Source organism: Python bivittatus, unplaced genomic scaffold, assembly GCF_059951505.1.
Source record: "Python bivittatus isolate LINGU-HERP-01145 unplaced genomic scaffold, Pbiv_v1 ctg000020_np1212, whole genome shotgun sequence".
Taxonomy (NCBI): Eukaryota; Metazoa; Chordata; class Lepidosauria; order Squamata; family Pythonidae; genus Python; species Python bivittatus.
In genome coordinates, this window is record NW_028277030.1 from 13,463,653 (window position 1) to 13,484,928 (window position 21,276).

A 21,276-nucleotide genomic window follows, 5' to 3' on the forward strand; every position below is an offset into this window, starting at 1 on the left:
AAGTCGCATAATAGAGTCACAATGGTTTTGTTTATTAAACAGCTGGGAATCCAATTTAATTTAATTAATGGAGCTTGTAATGAAGTGGTAAATGCAAATGGACCTGCCAGTCATCCTAGGGCAGCCTTGCCCAGTATAGGCTTTCAGGTTTTTATATTCAATGGATAGAAAATTAGAAAGTGGGGGCAGGCCTATTGGTCGTTGAGCAGCTGGAGAGAACGTTACAGGTGTGTTGCAGGGGAAATCTAGCTATTCATCACATCCATTTCCTTTTCCTTTTCTACCTAGAATTCCTCAATCGCAATATTGCCTGTCTGTTGTCCTACTGACACAATTCCCATAATTCCCAGTCACACTGGTTGGGGATTGTAATGTTGCAGTCTGGGATGTTGGAACAAGACCAAGCTGGGAATGCTTCTCTGTCTTGCTTGGAACCCACCCTTCTTACCAATTTGCACCAGTAATGCACCACATGAGTACAGAGTAGGCCACATGTTCATTGTGGTGTGCAAGGAATGATCCAGCTTGGCCGAATAACTCCTAATTATTTTATTTTAAAATTACAAATTCAAGGGAGATGCTTGTAACGCAAGCCACTGTTTATCTGTTTAGTATCTGACTGGGCAGTGTTAAGGAAGATGAAAGTCAGGCTGTTTCAACAGCAGCCTACGCTATGCCCTATGACAAGCTCCTTTGAAACTGGGGAGTTTAAGAAGATATTAGCTTTGGTACAGGGGAGCTGCAGTATTGTGAATTTGCCATTTGAATGGGTTATATGTTTGGAACCAACCCATTGGGGCATCCGTAAGCACTTGAGCACATCTAACTCTTTGAGTTTCTCCCTATCTTTACTCAGTGACTTTACATTTTCTAAAATGTATCTGCCTTTTATAAACATAAAGCACCCTCCTCCAATAACCTGTCTCTACGCCAAGGCCTATATTACAGATGTTTGACAGAGGCAGAAACATGATGTCAAAGCCGATCAAGACAAACACAGTGTAAAATGCCAATGTAAAACTTAAATTATCGTATTCATATTTACACTCATCCTCATTATCGTTATCATCATCACATCAAACTGATCCTCTTCTTTTTAAGGAGAGAATTTTCATTTTAGCCACTCCATGCTCTTTTTGCTGCACCCAAGGTCAGTGTCACTTTTTCCTCCATTTTGCAGTTGATCAAAGTCAGGGACACATGGAGAAACTCTGAAATCAGTTAGTCTTAAGATTATATTTTGACAAATTCATCTTACTGTCTGGAAAATGCTCAACCCCACTGCATCATTTCACATACTGAGGCATACTTTGGGGTGGGAGCTCCATCCCTGGAAAACAATATTCCGCTCTCAAGGTTGGCTGATCCCACCTACGACTAAACGCAATGAGAACTCTCCGTGCTGCTCTCAGACATTTCCCAAGCATGACTCAAGAGTCAACATCGAGAATGCGTTTGGCTTTGTTTGGTTTTGTTTTTTAAACTGGCTCTTAGGGAACTGGGAACGGGACAACTGTGCAGGATTCCCATGTGAATGGCAAGTTCTCCCACTACTCCTGTGAAACCAAAATAATTCTTCAAAGACTGAAATATTCTTAATGTAATGAGATAAAAATATGTCTCTATTTTAATTCTGTAGCTGGGTTTCAATCAAGAAAAACGCTTCTTGTCTCGAGCTTACGAATCAAAATAATACCTTAAAATGGATAGAGAAAACGTACAGCTTTATACTCCGGAAACATAGTTCACACTGTTCTCTTTTATACATGAGACCTGTGGAGTGAATTTATGGGGAAGAGATTATAGGACAGAAATCTGGCTCATGGTCTCTACCCATAACCTCAATTCAAATATTATTTTGTTACATTTGCATTTAGTGTCTCTACTCTCGGTACCCAATGCAGCTAGCAAAATACTTTATTGATTTAGGATGAAGTTCTAGACGGTGTTTCTCCACCTTGGCCACTTGAAGATGTGTGGACTTCAACATGGCTGGCTGGGGAATTCTGGGAGTTGAAGTCCACACATCTTCAAGTGGCCAAGGCAGAGAAACACTGTTCTAGAGTCTTCGCATCAAGGGACTCTAAGATGGTTCTATTTCCCCCCTCTAGGTTGGAAGTAGAGGTCCAATCAGAGGGGGAATACCAACATTTCATCTTTTGCCTCCCTGCCAGTCTTCCCATCTGGACTTTCCGAGGGTAGAAACTCCTGATCTTCAAAAAAGGTCTGAAAGGGGAGGGTTAAGCAAAGGGAAAGGATAGGGGTTAGGCAAGGGAGGGGCAGTAATAGAGAAAGATCAAAAGGAAAGGATGCAAATGTTTTCTTCGGAATGTAAACATTTAGCAAACATTACTTTTTCCCTACTTTTACCCCTATTCTTGGGAGGTATTTAGGAATCGTTGAAATGCTCCGTCATTAGAATTCTCAGTTTCCCTCAAGGATTACTCTGCTTGAAAACTGATCCCCAGCCCTTCCAATGCACTTACACTGCACAGGATGGCCTGCAACAATTAAAAGCATTAGCACAACCTTATCACATGCATTTGTTAAAAGCATAAAACCAGGAAACAGGTTCAGTCGATAAAAACATTTTAAACTGAAGATCTACCAAATAAAAACAACCATCGACTTGGCAAAATATTTATTTGGCGGGCAGAAAGATACCACACACCCAGCCTGCAAACATCTCTCCCAGGGAAAGTCCCTGCCCACAACTACAGAAGAAGCCCATTTTCTCTGCTGCAGCAGCATCACCGATGTTGTTATCATCACCTGCAAAAAAGAAAAGAAAAAGAGGGAAAAGGATTTGATCATACATATTAAATAAAAAATTATATATATTATATACTTTCAGGTAATATGATACAATTAATTTACTAACCTTTAAGTCAGTTCATGTAGCAACAAGGAAGGGGAAAAGTGTCGAGATTGTGTTTGCAGTCCAGATTTTGAAACAGGCCTCCAAATTGGATTGCTTGTTTAAAAATAGATGAGTTCTTCATCCATTACATACATTGACGGAGAAGAGATAATTTTCTGGCCTTCTATTATCTCTCTTTTTGCAACCATAAAAGCGCACTTGATCTATTTCCGTTGCTCTCCTGCTAGGTTTTAAAACTTTTGCATATAATTTCCAAAAAAAAAAAAAAGCATCTGCAAAAAAGAAAAAAATCAGAACAGAATGAATACGAGAAGGAACATTTGTGCAAAAGAGAATTACGGCAATGCAGCACCACATCGTATGAACCAGTGTTGGTTTTTGAGTGCCATACTTCAACAATTAGCTGAATCTGCCAATTACTTCTAAATAAAAGGTGCCCAATACATGCCAACAATAATGTTTACTGAATGAACTGTAATTTTAAATATACTAAAATAAAACATGATCTTTGATTCCTAATGTTTGTGTCCCACCATTTCAATTCCTCACTCCAGGGCTTCATACAGATCACTGATCATCACTGAAAGTTTTTGAAGGTCAGCACATAACCTGAAGGTTGGGAACATGATGTCTGTGGGCATCATGGCACAAGTCCTGCCCAGGTGATATTTGAAGGGGCACAAAACTAAATAAAAATTTCTTTAAAAAAAAAGTTGAGAGGGCCAGAATCGCTTAGGAGATTTTGTGCAAGAATGCCCAAATGTTGGCATCTGTGGCAGGGTCACCTGCAAGTATCTTTGTGGACCATCAATGGTCCCTGGAAGACAGGTGGGGCTTGGGAATTACTGCCTTATTCCAGGTTTCCCAATCTTTATAAACACCCCATCGAATCCCAACTACCCCATCGAATCCCAATGACCATTTCTCGGGATCTGTCAAAAAAAGAACACAGCTAGGTCATTGGTGCCAAATACCAGGCACACAGTTTTGCAGACCCTCCAAGAAGAGGGAAGATAGCACAAAGTGGGTGCTGTTGGGAATATCTGCATCGGAGGGGCTTGCCTTCAAAGATGCAGAGGCTGCAGAAGGGGAAACACTTCGAATGGCACCTTGGCCAGGGAGGTTCTCTTAAATTTGGGGCAGGCTGCCCTTATAGGGACCCTTCATTCACTGTGCCCAGGAATACTCTTGGGGGGGGAGCGGGGGGCAGTTTCCCCTTCTTGAGAAACTGCTCATTCCCAAGTAGGCATCTCATTGAAGAAACCAATCTGGTAAAGCCATTCTCTCTTCTCCCCAGGAATGTCCCACCAGCCACCTTACCCAAGGCGGTCTGAAGGCGTCAGGATCGAGGGGGAAAGGAGCAGTTTTTCCCGCGGCCCCCCGCCCCGCTCCAGCATACCCGAAGTGGACTGAAGACGTTGGAATGAATATTTATGCCGCGCGTCTGCCCGGACTCCCCCACTGCCCGGGCATCACGCGCGCGGCTTGAACTTTTGCTCGCGGGGAAAGGCGCCCCCCCCCCCCCCCCGCCACCGCCGTCCTCCTCTTCTGAATGGCTCCTTTGCAACTTTAATCTGTTTGCTTTAGTATTAGGGAGAGAAACCTCGAAGAGAGCCGTGAAGAGCTGAAAGCCTCCCGGGCAAATGTATTCCGCTTCAGGGCGCCCACGACTGCAGGACAAGAGGCAGTTAAAGGAAGGGGTAGAAAGGCAAGCGCACCGAACGGGCGGCTGAGCGTGGAGCTGGACCGACTAATAATGGAGGGAGTTTGACATGTTGTTCTTGTGTTTTGACCGGGCCTGCTGTGCCATTAATTCAGCTGGTGCCTGGGTACTTACAGTAAGCATTCCCGTTCGACATCTCCGATCTTGCATGTGACCACATGTAAATGTGTCTTTTATTTTATGGCGCTGTAATCTAGGGCTTTTAAATTCCCCATTGCTGGAAGGCACGCTGTGAAGCAACGCGAGCTCGTTCAGGGTTCAGCTTGGACGACCGCTCGCTTGTTTGACTGGGCCCGCGTTCTCTGCCGGTTCCAGCCGAAGATCGGGTCCTTGTTTCCTATTAACTCTGTCAACAAGCCTCATTAAGGGAGCAGGCAAATCCATTTGTAGTTAAGTGCCTTATTTCTTGGGACGTTAGACTGCGTTGCCGGAGAGGCCCGTCCTTCCCACTCGCTAGTTCAGAAATAGGGAATCTGGTTGTGAATGGGAGCGGCTGAAGTTCTGCCCTGCTTGCTCTTCTTCCTACCGAGGAGGAGGAGGGAAAGGAATCCCTACCCTTGTTTTGCTTCTGAGCGAAAAGCCCTGAAATTAAAGGGCAATATTTGATTAATAGTATCCAATCGGTTCCTGAATTGGGGGGGGGGGGAGAGAATGGGAATGAATGAAATCCATTAACATCTCCTGTCTTATGCGCCATTGCCTTCCAAACATAATAGCACAACCTCCCCCAAGTTGGTGCCCTCCAATTGGGTGACATTTAACTCCCTTCAGCCATGAGCCAGTGCAACTTTTTCTTGAAGGAGTTGTAAGAACTGAAGTTCAAAATATTCAGTAGCTGGAATTTTGAGTCTCTTCCCAAATATGTACGATCTTTTTAGAAGTTGGAGAGGCTCCAGTATCTCAACAACTGGCTATGCAGAAACTTGAAATACAGTATAGAAATACTAAAGGCATGCTTGCTTGCTTATTTATTTGTTTATTAACTTGAAACACTGTATTGAAATACTAAAGGGATGTTTGTTTGTTTGTTTGTTTACCAGATTTATATAGTGTAGCCACCCCTCTCATGAATGTCTCCTTGAACTGATCAGTTTTGTTGCCTTGAATAAAAAGTATTAATCCACCTAATCATTTCGAATTATACTTTGCATGGGGCCTCTTCCATATGTGGAGCTCCGAGCAATTACACACACGCCCTTTGCCTCTTTAGAAATGCCTTACAAATGTGTTCAACCAAATCTTTCCTGGAGCTTGACCACAGCTGGAATAGAGGGAGACTTTTAAAAGTCTTATCACATTTGTAAATTTTAATTACTAATTTTTCAAAAGAGAAAGGAACCCCTTATTAGGGATTCTTGCATCAGAACAAGGAAACATTTGGAATTTCTTCTTACAATACAGTATGACCCATCCTTAGCACTAGTAAAGTCAAAGAAATATATATTTTCTCTTTATTATACAGAAAGAAAAGGGGGAAAAAAGACAAAATATATTATACATATTAAAAACATCTCCATTTTTAAACCCAGCACTAAATCATGCCAACATGGAATTATATTGATCAGTCTTTCCATAAAGAGCCAGTTCAGAGAAGAAACATATTTTGTCAGTCCAAGATTTGAACTCCACTATTTTTCCATTCTAAAAGATTGATCTTTGCTGGGCTCCACTTTCAATAAATCCATAATTCTTCATAGACTGGTAAATTCCAGATTTTGGGTATATAATTCAAAACCACATTCACATCTGTAAACCATATTGCTCTTCCCCAGATTCTAACAACAAACTTACGGATATTAAACCAAAGCTGAACAGTAGTGGAGCAAGCCACTTGTGGAACAGCATCCCCCCCTCCCAGGAGATGCGGATGGCCCCTGATCCTGTTAGTCTTTTGTAAGGGTCTGAAGACCTTACAGGCCAGGATGTCAGGCATACTCTGTTGTTGATGTGGTTTTATGATTGGAATGTATTATTTACCTTGGGCATCATGGGTTATTGTTTATAACTGTTGGTTTTTATTGTACTGTCACTACTGTGAGATGGGTGGCCATATAATTTATATAAATAAATAAGTTCATATCATATGCATAAATGTCTCCATCATCATTTTATGCTTCTAGCATAATGAAGTTGACAGCCAATCTTTTTAAAAAATGTTCTGAGGTGTCCAGCAGACATTAAGGAAAAACATTATGTTGTTGAATTAATTTCATTTTAATATCATATCAAACATACCTGATTTATTTAAAACTCTTAAACGTGATTTGTTAATATGGAGATATTTTCTTTATTCCAAAGTTCTTACAAATAACTAATATCTACCTTAAGAATACTGTCATTAAAGAATACTTTAGTGATTTGTAATCACCCCAAACATAAGAGTTTTAGATGCTGTTAATGTGTCTGGACCAAATAGTAAAATCAAACCAAATGTTTAGATAATCCAATTTCTTTTTGTAATAACTCAGATGGTTTAACTATTTGCTTGGCAATTTATTCCTCTAAAGTATTAATATCCCTATTAACCCATGAATTCTAATAATAGTAATGAGGAAGAAGAGGATTTACTGGGATTATCTCACAGGGTAAATTTATCAACAGTCAATAACAGTCTGTTGAATAACAGTCAAAATTGGACTTCCAGCCCAACATCTTCCAAATATGCCTTGCACCCTTTAATGCTAGAAATACAGTAGAATTTTGATTAAAAGCAGAAGGATCATATTCGCCTCTATTGTCACCAAAGAATGTTCCTGATAATGTTTTTTGGAACTGATCATTTGGTTTCATAGAGTAATAGAAGTCAAAGAGGTAACAGAAGTCGTTTTCCCCTGCTTAGTCAAGAGTGGGCTTGGGTATCTTTCATTTCACCAAATATTTTCCCACATTTGTCCAACTGCCCTTTGAAAGGTAGAACTGACAACATAAACGTGCCCCAAGGTGTACATCCTGATCCATTCCCCTGGAGGATCTTTGAGCCCGTCCATTACATATGCAGAAGCTTATAATCAAGATCTCTCCATGGCCTGGGTAATTATTCCCTCTGCCACCAGCAGTAAAAATCCCATTTGTCATAGCTTGTTTTCAACATGGCCTTCATTTCCATTGTGGTAGCATTAATTAGAAAAAAAACAAACAAACCTGTGAAAACGCTCACAGTTTATGAGTTAACAGCAAATATGCACATGTTCACATGCCATGTGATAAAGGAATTTTCATCTCTTGCTACTGATTTAATTCCCACAACTGAAGTCTATATATAAATGTCTCAGCTTGCCTCACACTCTTAGTAATAAGCAGGAAATAAAATTTGGGAGAGCGGGGTGTCTCTCTCTGTTTCATCTAGGATACTCTTACGTAAACGAGGGGGAATCTCTCTGATCATAAGCCTAAGCCCCCAAGGGCAAAGTGGCCATCATTTGCTGGAACTTGGTGAGCAACAGTCTGCCCCTTGTTTGAAGGCAGCAGACCTCAACCCCACAGGATGCTTTCAGTACTAATCTTCCATGAAAGAAGATGGAGATGCTAGGGCTGCAATATTCTTTCCAGGCACTTTAGATTCCCATCACACCAGGGAGGGAGCATTTCTCAGCTTCAGTGACATCTGCCACACACAGAAAGAAGTGAGGCAGATCTAGGGGCGGGAGAGAGAAGAGTAGTTCTACAGGGTTTTTCTCAGCAACAACGCACTTGGCCTTTTCAGAGGTTCCATGCAGCATCAAGCAAACTCAACACCGCTCTGACCTCTTCTTCTGCTGGGGCTTTAGTGCATCTGCTACAGAGCTGATCTGAGCTCTCTGAAACAAAACAGAACACGTCCCTTCAGTGTCAGTTCTCCCCTTGCAGCTTTTATAGATTTTCTTTAGCAGGGCCATTCCAGCAAGCAGGAACAGCACTTCTTATAGGCTAAACTAGTATCGTTGGCTTAAGCAGCCATCTTGTCCTGGATCACTGATGTATCACGGTTGGCCTTTACTCCCAGCTTCCCTGAAACAAGCCTGGGAAAGATCATTTTATAAAACAGGGGAAAGCGAACAGTTGACACATGGGTGTATTCATGTGCGTGCTTTACATCCATCTGCACCAACCATAGAGTATCATCATTGCTTTGATCACAAAAGATACACATTTGCCTAATTGATTATAGTTCACTTTAGATTAAGATGAAAAGAGGACAATGAAGCTGATGTTAAGAGCACTGGGTAATAAATATCATTTCAAGCTAATTTTATTTGCAAAGTAACATTCAGTTGGCTTTGCTATCTTTCTCACTCAAGATCAAACTTTCTGCTTCAGTTTTCCCATTTTAAAACTCAAGTCATGAGCCTGTGTGTGTATGTGTGTATGTGTGCGTAATCTGATGATGGGAGTTTTCTGGGCAATTTATAAAGTTATTTAAAAATAATAGAAAAGGAAGAGAGATCACAATACCCATAGTAAATTTCATCAACAAATAAATACAATAAAATCAATACAAATATTTACTATGAAATCAGTACAATAAATTCAGTACAAGTACAAAATAAAATAAATTAAAAGCCCCATTCTGATATAATCCAAGTGAGTTGTAGCATTTGAAAATGATCAGATCTCAAAATGTTAAATTTTGCAATTATGATGAATGAAATAAGAACTGAAGTGCTGTTCACACATTGTGACAAATATAAACAACTCAATTAGTGAGGCTAATTGGGACATAATTTGAATGGCTGAGATGACATTGGTATCCCAATTAAGGTCAGGGGGCAAGCATTATTGTTGCCTGATGCACAGCTGGGGGAGAAATCAGGTCATTTCCAACTTTTCTGCCAATTGTAGAAAGTAAGGAAGATGATTTTAGTGGGGATTATTATAGTCAATCTCAATAAAAAGAGTTTTAGCCTTCCTGTGGAATTGATTTTCTAGTCTGGTCCATCTAGTGGGACTGACACAATTTACAAAAAAATGCAAATCACCTTGGAGTTAATTTTATTCATAGACCAAGGACTTTGAATAAGATCTGTCTACATTAACACCTCATCAAGTTTGGAATGGGATTCCGTTAACAGTTATTTTTTTATTCTATCTATCATCTGTCTGTCTGTCTATCTACATCACCTACCTACCTAGTCATGCCACCTGACTCCATGATGACTCTACTAAGCAGACTCCATCAGTATGTATGTATTTTAAAACTGTTTTAAGCAAAGCCATACTACTCTTGGAAGTGACCCAACTTTCTTAAAAGTTATCCATGTTGTCATGATGAGGATCTGGTCTGCTAGAGAATAGTGGTAGCCCATGTAGAACTTCCCAGACTTTGATAATTGTTTTATACAGGGACCTGGTCTAGCTTCTGGAGACAAATTACTACAGTAATTCTTTCTCAGTGCCATGTAGGAAATGCTTCTGTAACTCCTGTGTTACAGATTTGGGGCTTTTTCCTAGGCAGAATTCCTTGTGATCCTTATTAAACAAATAAATTTCAGCCAAATTTCATTTCTAAACAAATGAAAGCATTACATTAGATATAATAACCAGAATATTTTAAATAATATGTATTTAGTAGCCATGGCCCATCATAATTTTGTTTTGTTTTTGTCTGGGTTGGATCTTAATCAGTTGTAAGCAGAAAATATCTAATGTTTGCAAAGAGTTTAGAAAGAATGGGGTAAAAATAATATTTCAGCTTTCACATCTTAGATGGTCGGTTTCCAAAGATTATTCAATCTTTACAGCTTAGTGAAGCATTCCCTTGTTTCATTTATTTTTTATATTGGGAAAAATACATTTGTGAACCCATTTGTTCTCATTCAACTTTGGCTGATCATTTTTATTTGAAATTTATTATCTCAAGTTCTGCAGATTAATGCCTGAAAAGATTAGGCTGTCTTTCAAAGCAAGCGCACCATGCTGAAATTGGTTGGGGGTGCCCTGATTTTTCTACCTCTACCTTCTAGATGTTCATATTGCTTTCAAGTAGAACTGGATGAGAAGAACATATGCTTTGTGGCCATTCTAAGCAATGATTAACTAAAACACATTTCTGGGTTAAACTCACCCACCCCCCACCCCATGTTTGAAATTGCCTTTCAAGTTGCATTGTAGCAACAAAAAAGGAAAAAGGGGGGCAGTGGTATTTCCCAGGGAACGATGATAAGTATTCTGAACACATAGGATCCTGTGATTATGCTAAACTGCTTAAATAAATTGGTAAGATAAATACATGAATTGTAGAACAGCTGGTGCAAATGTATGCAACTACAAACAACAGAGCCATTTAAAAAAAAGGAAATTATACCGAGACCTTGATGAAACAGGCTTTACTTTTTGGAATTGTTATCCCTAATGTGATTTTTTCTTCATTTGTATGCAATCTTGATTTGTGTAAATCATTACAGCTATCTCTACTTTTTTCTCAGCATTTCTTTAAAAAAAATAAAAACAATGAATCTGACTTGTTAGGAATACTTGAAGGTGTATCCTACAAAAGTTAGCTAAAGGTGGCTTCCTTGATAGTATCCTTCAGATGTCTTGAAAACAGACCTTCCCAAATTCTGAGAACAGCAGTCTCAGCCCAGTTGGAGCATAGAGTGCTGCCTGTACAGTGGTACCTCGGTTCACGAACTTAATTCGTTCTGCGACTCTGGTCGCGACCCAAATTGGTCGCAACCCGAATCAAATTTTCCTATAAGGTTCAATGTAAATACGGTTAATCCGTTCTGACCCCTACAAATGTGGTCGCCAACCGATTTTGGTCACCGACCCAATCAAATTTTCCCGTAAGGTTCAGTGTAAATACGGTTAATCCATTCTGAACCATATGTATTTTTTTTTAAAACCACAAACAAATGACACAAAGTACAGTACAGTACAGTATGAAGAGAGAGAACACTAACCTTGGTTGAGGCGACTTCTGGTGTGGAGGACAGGAAGGCGGGTGGGGAGGCGGTTATTGTTTGGAGGGAGAGTCCCCCTCCCTACCGGAAGCCATGACCACATGTCACAGCAGGGAAAATGGCCACGGGTCGTGTTCGTCACCCGATGCGGAGTTCGTGAACGGAAGCAAAATTTTGCGAATGGTGCTGGTCGCGAACCGAATTGTTCGTGAACAGAAGCGTTCGTGAACTGAGGTACCACTGTATATGATAGGCTGGGTGATTCCTAAGGTGCTGGTCGCGAACCGAATTGTTCGTGAACAGAAGCGTTCGTGAACTGAGGTACCACTGTATATGATAGGCTGGGTGATTCCTAAGGAATCATACCCATTCTTTTCTTCAACACCCTTATTTCTTTCATGAGCCTGAACATTTTGGTTCCAAGTTTCTATGAGAGGACAACAGAAGAGGACAGTTATTTTGAAAGATTTGACTTTTTAAAAAATGCCATTAATCCCATTCCCTCATCCATCCAATAGATCTTTCTTCATACAGTTGTTGTTGTTCAGTCGTTAAGTCGTCTCTGACTCTTTGTGATCCCATGAACCATATTGCGCCAGGCCTTCCTGTCCTTCACTGCCTCCCTGAGTTTGCTCAGTTTCATGCTCATTGCTTCAGTGATGCTATCCTCTGCCGTCCTCTTCTCCTTTTGCCTTCAATCTTTCCCAGCATCAGGGTCTTTTCCAAAGAGTCCTCTCTTCGCATTAGGTGACCAAAGTATCTGAGCTTGAGCTTCATTATCAATCCTTCCAATGAGCAATCAGGGTTGATTTCCTTTAAGATTGACTGGTTTGACCTCCTAGCTGTCCAGGGGACTCTTAACAGTCCTCTCCAGCACCACAGTTCAAAGGAATCAATTCTTCGGCGCTCAGCCTTCTTTATGGTCCAGCTCTCACAGCCATACATACATCTTCATACAGTACTGACATGAAATACAACGTTGCAAAGGTTTTTAAATTTACAACCCACTCTTTTTGCTAACACATTTGGACATTTTTTTTGTCTGCATTCTTTTGGCCTCTGCATATTGAAAAATGGGGGTAGCAGTTATTTTGTGGCTACAGTCTTAATTTTATCTCCAGGGGCCACAGATGGCATTCTAATGACATTATTAAATAGCGTAGGGTCACAAATTTGTTGGGTTTTTATTTATATTTATATATTGTCATTGTTGTTGTTCAGTTGTTAAGTCATGTCCAACTCTTTGTGATCCCATGAACCATATCACACCAGGCCTTCCTGTCCTTCACTGCCTCCCGGGGCTTGCTCAGTTTCATGTTCATTTACATTGCAGTGTCAATCCTTCCAGTCAGCAGTCAGGGTTGATTTCCTTTAGGACTGACTGGTTTGACCTTCTAGCAGTCCAAGGGACTCCTAAGAGTCTTCTCCAGCACAATTCAAAGGCATCAATTCTTCCAGCCCGGCATTTCTCATGATGCACTCTGCATATAAGTTAAATAAGCAGGGTGACAGTATACAGCCTTGTCATACTCCTTTCCCTATTTTGAACCAGTTGGTTGTTCCATGACCTGTTCCAACTGTTGCTTCTTCGCCAGCATACAGATTTCTCAGGAGACAGGTAAGGTGGTCTGGTACCCCCATCTCTTTAAGAATTTTTTTATATATATAAATTTGTATGTATGTAGGGGTGTGTGTGTGTGTGTGTGTGTGTGTGTGTGTGTGTATATATTCATTCTTGAAAGTTTAGAGCAGTGTTTTTCAAACTTGGCAACATTAAGATGTGTGGACTTCAACTCCCAGAACTCCTCAGCCAGCATGCTGGCTGGAGAAATCTGGGAGTTGAAGTCTACACATTTTAAAATTGCCAAGTTTGAAAAACATTGGTTTAGAGCATTTAAGTAAAATTAATGCATCTGTTTTACATCCATTGGATATAAAATAGAAGCATTAATATATATTGCTTATTTCTCCAAAAAACGCATAAACTTAACTTGTGCTGAAAAGGTTCAGAATTCCATTGCTGATTTTTGAGTTATGATCAGAGGGGCCACATGCCCATCCCATTCCAGAACAATACACCATTTGCCTACATCTTCTTGGCCATTGGCTAACCGCAGCTAACCTTGTGTGAACTCAGAAGCTCAGCAGAGTTGGCTGTGGTATATTCTTGGATGGGCAGCTAATATGGAATCCCAGGACTATAAATGAGTCTACGAAGTTGAAAAGCATCCAGGAAGAAGGCAACAGCAAAGTATTTTCATGCTGTTGCCAAGATAACTAGGGATGTGTCCATGAAGTAACTCAATACATGAGTCTATGATTCAGAGACTTTACCATTATTCTTTATTGAGTTGTACTTTTTTTTTGAATGATCTAGATTATAAACATGATACACTTTTGTTTCTGCAAATGCATCCTCTGTAGAGGAATACAGAAAGCATCTTACGGCAATTTATGGCTATGGTTAGCATTCTGGAGACATTGCAGCAGAGCTCAGCATTTGACCTGTATCCAGTGGGGAGGAAGCTTAAGCACAGATCGAGATCACAAGCCTAGGAGCAAGAATATTCAGAAGTAATTTCCGTTTCTCATCCTTGTCGAGACTCACCACAGGCAGGCCCTCACTGGATGGCAGCTTTCCCCATTTTTCTTTGCTCTCCAGAAAAATCCATAAGTAACCGTGCAGTTTCACGATTCCCTTTGATCTGCCTTTGCAACAGTGACTCTCACTTTTTGCTGGGGTTGGATTCCTAGATCCCAACATTTACACAATAGAAAAACCCTCGACTACTGAAACCTTCTCATTAGACCCCTCATCTGTTCCACTACATTCTTTGTGAGACTGAGCGGTCTTACTGTGAGCAGCAATAAGACTTATAAAAACAGCTTAAGTAATTGGATTGCTAGATGGTATTGAATTTCTGACAACAAATGATATCCATCTCTATTCTCCTTGCTGCATCTTTGTTCCTGCCCTGAATTTATTTAGGAAGGCTCTTGGGGGGGGAGGGGGTGCAGCCTCTGTCGGGAGAGAGAAAGAGAGATCGGGGGGGGGGGTGGCACAAAGACAGGGCCAGCTGATGAACACAGGGAAAACCACCGTGCCCTTCCAAGAAGTTAATTACAGTGAACAAAAGCAGCAGACGATGACTTGTTGATCATTACCATAATCACATTACTCCACTCTTCGTGCTTTCCCAGCAGCGGTGTGCCTTTTCTGCCTTTTGTTTGACGCTTGTGCATCCCATTAATTGTTTGTCACCCTAAATTCACCAGTGAAGTACAGACTGGAAGAATGGAATTGCTAGTGGGAAAATGAGGATAAAATTTATGGGGGAAGCCACTGGGCATTTTGGATAAATAACTCTCCCCACCTCCTCCAGCTGGAAAATTCTAGAGGAAAATATACAGGAATACCTTCTTTTTTAAAAACCAGAAGAGTCAAGAGTGTTCACTTTTTCTGCCAAGAAAACAGGGAGATTTATACAAGGAAAGGGAAACACCCATAAAATTGTCAGATCCTTTTATGGTGCAGACTTTCTAGGTTACAATAATAGTCTATGTAACCTTTGCTTTCATCAGACAGCCATGCTTGGAGGCATGTTCTACCTTTAGTAATGGCAGATTTTATGCTGATTTGTCTCTCCTGGCTCCTGTGAATTTAGCTCATATCCAGAATCTTCTTTTAATACAGCTATAGCATAAAGCAGCAGGGAAGAGGAATGCTTACGAGTCTTGGGGCAAGGAGATTTTACAAATTAACGGCATGCTAAAACATTTGGCGAAAGGGGCAGTTATGAAAGGAGTCCTCAACTGTAAGAATCCAGTTACACTTTATGTTTTTTAAAAATGGGTTGGATTCAGGTTAAATTATCAGGATTTAGATTCTGTTGACATCCAGGGGATGAGCCACTCATGATTTCTGTGGCAATTAAGTTCATTTGACTGAAACAGGATTCAGTCCAATATCTCTGGTCCCCAGCTCTTACATTCTGTTTGCTAAAGCAATATTGCTCTTCCCAGAAATAAACTAGAGGGTCTGTGGAAACTAAAAAGGCAGGGAGTGGCACTGGAGGTCCTACATCTTCACGAAAACGCCTGAGGACCAGTATTAGCACTAGAACAATCTCAATAGTGACCGAGAAGTCACAATTTCATGCAGTGATAAATTAACCAATTATCCCCCAAATGGGGACCTGTAGCCTTAGATCTTTGTGTGTCATTCTGAATACAGTATTATCCACCATGGTAGACTGGGTGCAGCTCATAACATGGTATTCTTCCACATAATGCCCCTCATAATGAACTTGGCTGTCCAATCTTTTGCATATCTGTTCAGAAGTAATGCCCCTGTGGATTCAATGAAGTTTATTCCTGGCTCAGTTTATACAGGATTATGATAGGAGCATGATTATGACTCCACTTCTCAGAGAGATTTAATATTGCTATTCTCCTGTGTGGAAAAGAAAGAAATACAATACTGAAAAATGGCTGGTAGGGAAAAGCCCCCCACCCCCACCCCAGGACCCAATTGTCCCACAGCTAGAATGCTTTGGCCTCTAAAGCTGAATGAGGCTCACACAAGCCCTCCTTGAAAATCATTACGAGTAGGTTGCTCATGTGTGTTCCAAAGGAAGTGATGTCACATAGAAAACCACCATAGAAAAATTCCTTGGAATGATATGGTAAGACTGATCCTGTGGAAAGAGAGAACTTCTTCAGTATTTCAGTTCCTGGGCTTTCTTCGCTTGGCTATTTGCAAATCTTATTTTCCATTGTTCCTCTCCTGACCCTTTCAGTTTTATAGCTTTGACTCGGCAAACAAAAGTGAGTTGTTTTGCACACACTGCAGACATTCCTGTTTTCCGCTAAAGTTGACTCATCCACTGCCATTGTCAGAGGATGTCTGGCACCGATTATTAAATATGGCAAAACAAAATATCTGAGGTGTTTCAGAATTTAAAATGCCCAAATACAAGCTTTCCTGTCCCCTGAGATGCATTACAGCTATTTAAGGGCATTTTCTACAAATGATATTGGAGAATATTATCCACATCATAGCTGCAATGTATACATAGTACAATTATCTAATTATTATCAATATGTAGTCATAGGTCAACAGTTAAATCTCCTTCAACAAAATTCTAGAAATCAAATGACCAGTGTTTTGTAGGTTCACTAATCATGCAATGCTCTGTAGATGTTGAGAATGCCTAAGACTTTATCCAGATCTTTAATGAGCGGTATCCTTTTTCTCATGCAGTGGCCATGACCCTAGGCCCTGACCCACTAGCACTACATTGATACGTATAAATATGCAACAATTTTCATGGGAAAAGTAAAATTCACATTGACTTGTCTAAATCACACTACAGACATTGTTAAGTCTAACAGAAATTATTTCAAAAGAAACACTTTTTTTTTTTAAGGCTATGTGCACTTACAGAGGGGAAAAAATCTATTCTTTCAGATATTGACCAATAGCTTCATTGCACTTTAAAGCATAACAGTAATCCCAAGTTGTTCCAGACACCAACAGTGGCTTTTGCACTCAGTTACTACATGTCTAGTTCAATCTTCCCTAAAGGTACACACTTTTACTGCTTGTCACAGATAAGGCTTTTAGGGGCTTGTTTCAGGGCTTCCCAGGACACAGCAAAGCTGATGTATGATAGAAAACCCACAACGACACTTTGACCAGAACCTATGCTGCAGTATATAAAACAGATAGGTCTGGTGCTATCCTGACAACCTTGCAGTGCTATCTTCGGGCACAGGAGAAGCCTGTATCTGCATCAGTAGCCTTGCAGAATGCTGGGCTCTAGATTCTCCATATTCTCTACAGCAGTGTTGTCCAAACTTGGCCACTTTAAGATGAGGGGACTTCAACTCCCAGAATTCCCCAGCCAGCATGGCTGGCTGGGGAATTCTGGGAGTTGAAGCCCCCTCATCTTAAAGTGGCCAAGTTTGGACAACACCGCTCTACAGCAACGCTTCTTAACCTTGGCAACTTGAAGATGTGTGGACTTCAGCTCCCAGAATTCTGGCTGGGGAATTCTGGGAGTTGAAGTCCACACATCTTCAAGTTGCCAAGGTTGAGAAAGACTGTTCTACAGCTTTGGAAGGGCATGCTCTTTCTAGAGCAAACTCAGAGATTAGATTTTCTGACCAATTCCTTCTGCAGTTGATCCTGGGAGATCTATCTGAGGATGGTACTACGTGGAGCTATGGCAAATGCCTATCTCTAAGGTATTTGTGACAAAGAGTCATGAGGCATTCATAGGATCAGCAGATAGGAGGATGGAAACAACAACCACTGCTCCTCTCCAAAAAATGCCTGTCCGGATCACTTTCCCCCTTCTTCTGGGCTTCCTTCTGACTTTGGAGGCCATCTGGGAATTAAAATTAAAAATGGCTACAGTGATATTTTAGGAGAGACTTCTTCTCTTTCGCCATAATGCTGTGGTTCTGCCTTAAGTGTGCAACCTGCTTAAGCATGAATATCTTTTCAATGCAGGCAACCAACCTTTTGAACCTACCTTGGGAGAAAATGCAAAAGTTCAGCTACACAGCCCTGCCATTCCTTTCAGAGGGGCATTATGCATCTCTCTGGCAGCAGAGGGAATGATCATTAAATTTCTAGCAAAGCATCAGACTCAAGAAGAGTTTTAGTTCTCATCTTGCAGTTCTTCGGCAAGCTGGCTTTCATTGTAATATGAAGACATAGACACTTATGGCATCGCTCTCTTCCCTGCTGGCCTTGTTTGTTGTTTTATGCATTTCTGCATCATTTAGAGAGTTCCCTTTGATGTGCATTCCTCCTGGATGTGCCGTTTCCTTTCCAGCTAATCAAAAGAAAAATCAGTTTGTTTGAAAAAGAGGCTTGAAGGTTCATAGGGCAAAAGCATCTATTTTTAATCCAAAGTAAGAATGGTAGTCCTGTCTTTCATACAAGAGGACGCTGGGGAAACAAGAGAGAGAGAGAGAGAGATTTTTTCCCATTAATATGCATTATTAGACATCAGCAAATGTAACTCTTAGGGCTTATTTTTTAAAGGATTTCATCTTTAAGGTAACGTTGTCTATTGGGGCTTTTAGATTGCTTTTGACAACATGTTTAATTTGCTTACTGAATTAATCCATTTTCAGGATTTGTACAGCGTGGTAGATCATAAAATATTGAAACATTTGGCATGTTATGGGTTTGCCCAACACACTAAATGTAAAAAAAACCCCAAAAAACGAAAGAAAAGAAATAAAAGTGTGAATCAAGGTTAAAACTAACCAAGTTCAGCATGTCGGACAAATGCAATTGTAGGGTCTTTAACTCGCATGCTTAAGCACATGGCACAAAGTCAGTCTGGCTCTGAGATTCTTCAGAGTGAGTTGCAAAACCAGATCCATGCTATGGTTAACCACCAGAAAGATTAGATGTTGAAATTCTTGTTGGCTCAAAAACACAATATACTTCAGTGCACCATCTTTAAAACAGGAAGAGTCGGGAGGGGGGAGCTATGTATTTAGCATCCAGATGCGTACATGACCAATTGAAGTCTTTATAAATCCTCAGCAGATTTGTAATCATAGACCGTGAGAGATCTAAATAAATATTTATATTCCATATAGTGTATTGGTTCTGTAACACAATTATCTATCTATTTAATATATGGATATATGTCTCATTCATATCTGTGTGTGTGAGTGGGAACATGTATGTGTGCATGTAATTTGGGGATCCTAAAACTTTCTCATAGGACCTGGGAGCTTGCTGACACCTACCAGCATTAGCTGCAGGTTTTTCACATTGCTGTCAGGCAGAACTTCTCATCCTACCTTAAGATATGGCCCTGTGTTTATCCGTTGTACACTTTACAGTGCAGCATCTCTCATTCACTTGAAATGCAACACTCACAAATCTGGGCCACTGGTCCACTTTGAAAGGAGACTGGCAAGTGACAGGAATTAGGCACTCCAAATCCAAAATTAAAAATTTATCATGATTTTGCATGTAACGGTTTAAATTGCAGATTTATGCTGGTTGGCCATTCCAGTGCCATATGAAGTGACTCACATGGGCACAAGCCTTCCCCTCTATATGCACAGAAGGCTCCTTCTGTCTTTAATGGCAGAAAGTCCCATGAAAGCTAAATCTACAGCATATGATTTTACATTCAAAAATATATTCTTTTTTTGTCCTATGATGCAGCAAATGTTACTACCTAAGAGGAAATAGTCCACAGAGAAAAAGTTTGTGCCTTAATTAACAAATTAAATAAAATTAAATAAAGATAAACAGACTTGATTTGGCCATATCCCTAGGATGACCCTGTAACTGGGATTTTTTTTTTTTGGCAGAGTTAAGTCCTTCCATCAAACTACTGTCTTCACTAGTGTTACAAGGTAAAAACCAAATTAAAAAATAATAATAACAGGCAACTTGAATTGTAGCATCTATCAATCATTTCAGACACATTTCTCTCTTAATTAAAGAAAATGCTTGCAGAGCTTATGTATGATCAGTAAGATTGTCACTGCCAACAGGTTTACAACCTGAAAGGTACAATATAAAGGGAAATACAGAAAGAGAGGGAGGAAGAAAACTGCAAACTCAGGAACATAATTTTGAAACTGCTTAAAAATCATAACCAGCTACAACTGAAACAATTCAAGGATTTCAGGTTTATGCTGTGGGCCATTCTGGTGCCACATGAAGTGACTCTCATGCGCACAAGCCTATCACCTCTATACCTTTATGCACAGTAAGCTCCTTCATATAGCTGTGGAAGATATGGTGACTTTGTCACATAGTCAATGCATCTGTTGCCAGAGCTCCTTGTTCAGATCTTGCATGCTTTCAGTATGCGAAGAAATGTGAAAACAACCTATTGGGAAGAAGTGAAGGAATAGCAGGAAGTCTTGTGCCTTAAAACAGCCCCAGCTCCCTCTTAGAGACCAGTGAATCCAGTCCCTGATTACTTTGCTAAGGGTCCAACCACACTGATAATGTCTCCTGAAGCAAAAGTCTTATTTATTACCATAACCTCCTTCTTTTTCAAGTTTAATTTCAGCTCCTTCTACCTCCATCCAACCCATTAAGCTTAGGCAACGTTCAAGGGTACCAAGTAGTTCCTGGGCTTTGTATTGGTAAGGACCAGTTAAGCTGGGCGTCAGCTCTCATAAACTATCCCCATGAGGCGCAAGATTGAACCCTACAGACACCATTAAGTCAATGATGCCAGAGTTGAACAACAGTCCCCACCCTCTAGATGTGGTCTGTCAAGAAGGACCAGAACCACAGCAAAACCAAGTCCTCAAGGCCTAAACCTGCCAGAGAGCCAGAAGAACAACTTGCTTAGGATTCCATTGTTTTCAGTTTAGGCAGTCATCATTTGAACAATTAAATGGGGACAGTTATTAAGGCATGTGATAAAAACAGGAAATTTGTGGAGAGGAACCTCACTAATTTTTCTAAAATCAATTAAAGAAGTTCATTCATTCATTCATTCATTCATTCATTCATTCATTCATTCATTCAATTCATGGTTCATTTGAGTGTTTATGAGTGTTCTTGGGTGCTACTTTTGTTTTTTTGTTGCTGTTGTTTTTAATCTGATTGTTTTGGTTTTTTTACTCTGCTTTAATTGTCAGCTGCCCAGAGTCATGTATATGAGATGGGCGACCTATACATTTGTTAAATAAGTAAGTAAGTAAGTCCAAAAAAATAGCAAAGCTATGTAGAAGGCTCATAAAGTGAAGGGAGGTAGAAAGAAGCATTATACAAACATAAATAGGAA

General features: G+C 40.4%; 1 long non-coding RNA gene across 2 annotated transcripts in view; it reads right to left on the reverse strand.

The window, feature by feature from the left end:
* Nucleotides 1-13,808: 13,808 nt before the first annotated feature.
* Nucleotides 13,809-21,276, reverse strand: part of LOC103052949 (uncharacterized) — a 28,498-nt gene continuing 21,030 nt past the window's right edge. For both annotated transcript variants that reach the window (XR_456684.4, XR_003086193.2), the window contains 2 exons: nucleotides 18,022-18,443; nucleotides 13,809-16,179 (listed from right to left, as the gene is read on the reverse strand). This is a non-coding gene — a long non-coding RNA (uncharacterized LOC103052949). The remainder of the gene's footprint in view (nucleotides 16,180-18,021; nucleotides 18,444-21,276) is intronic.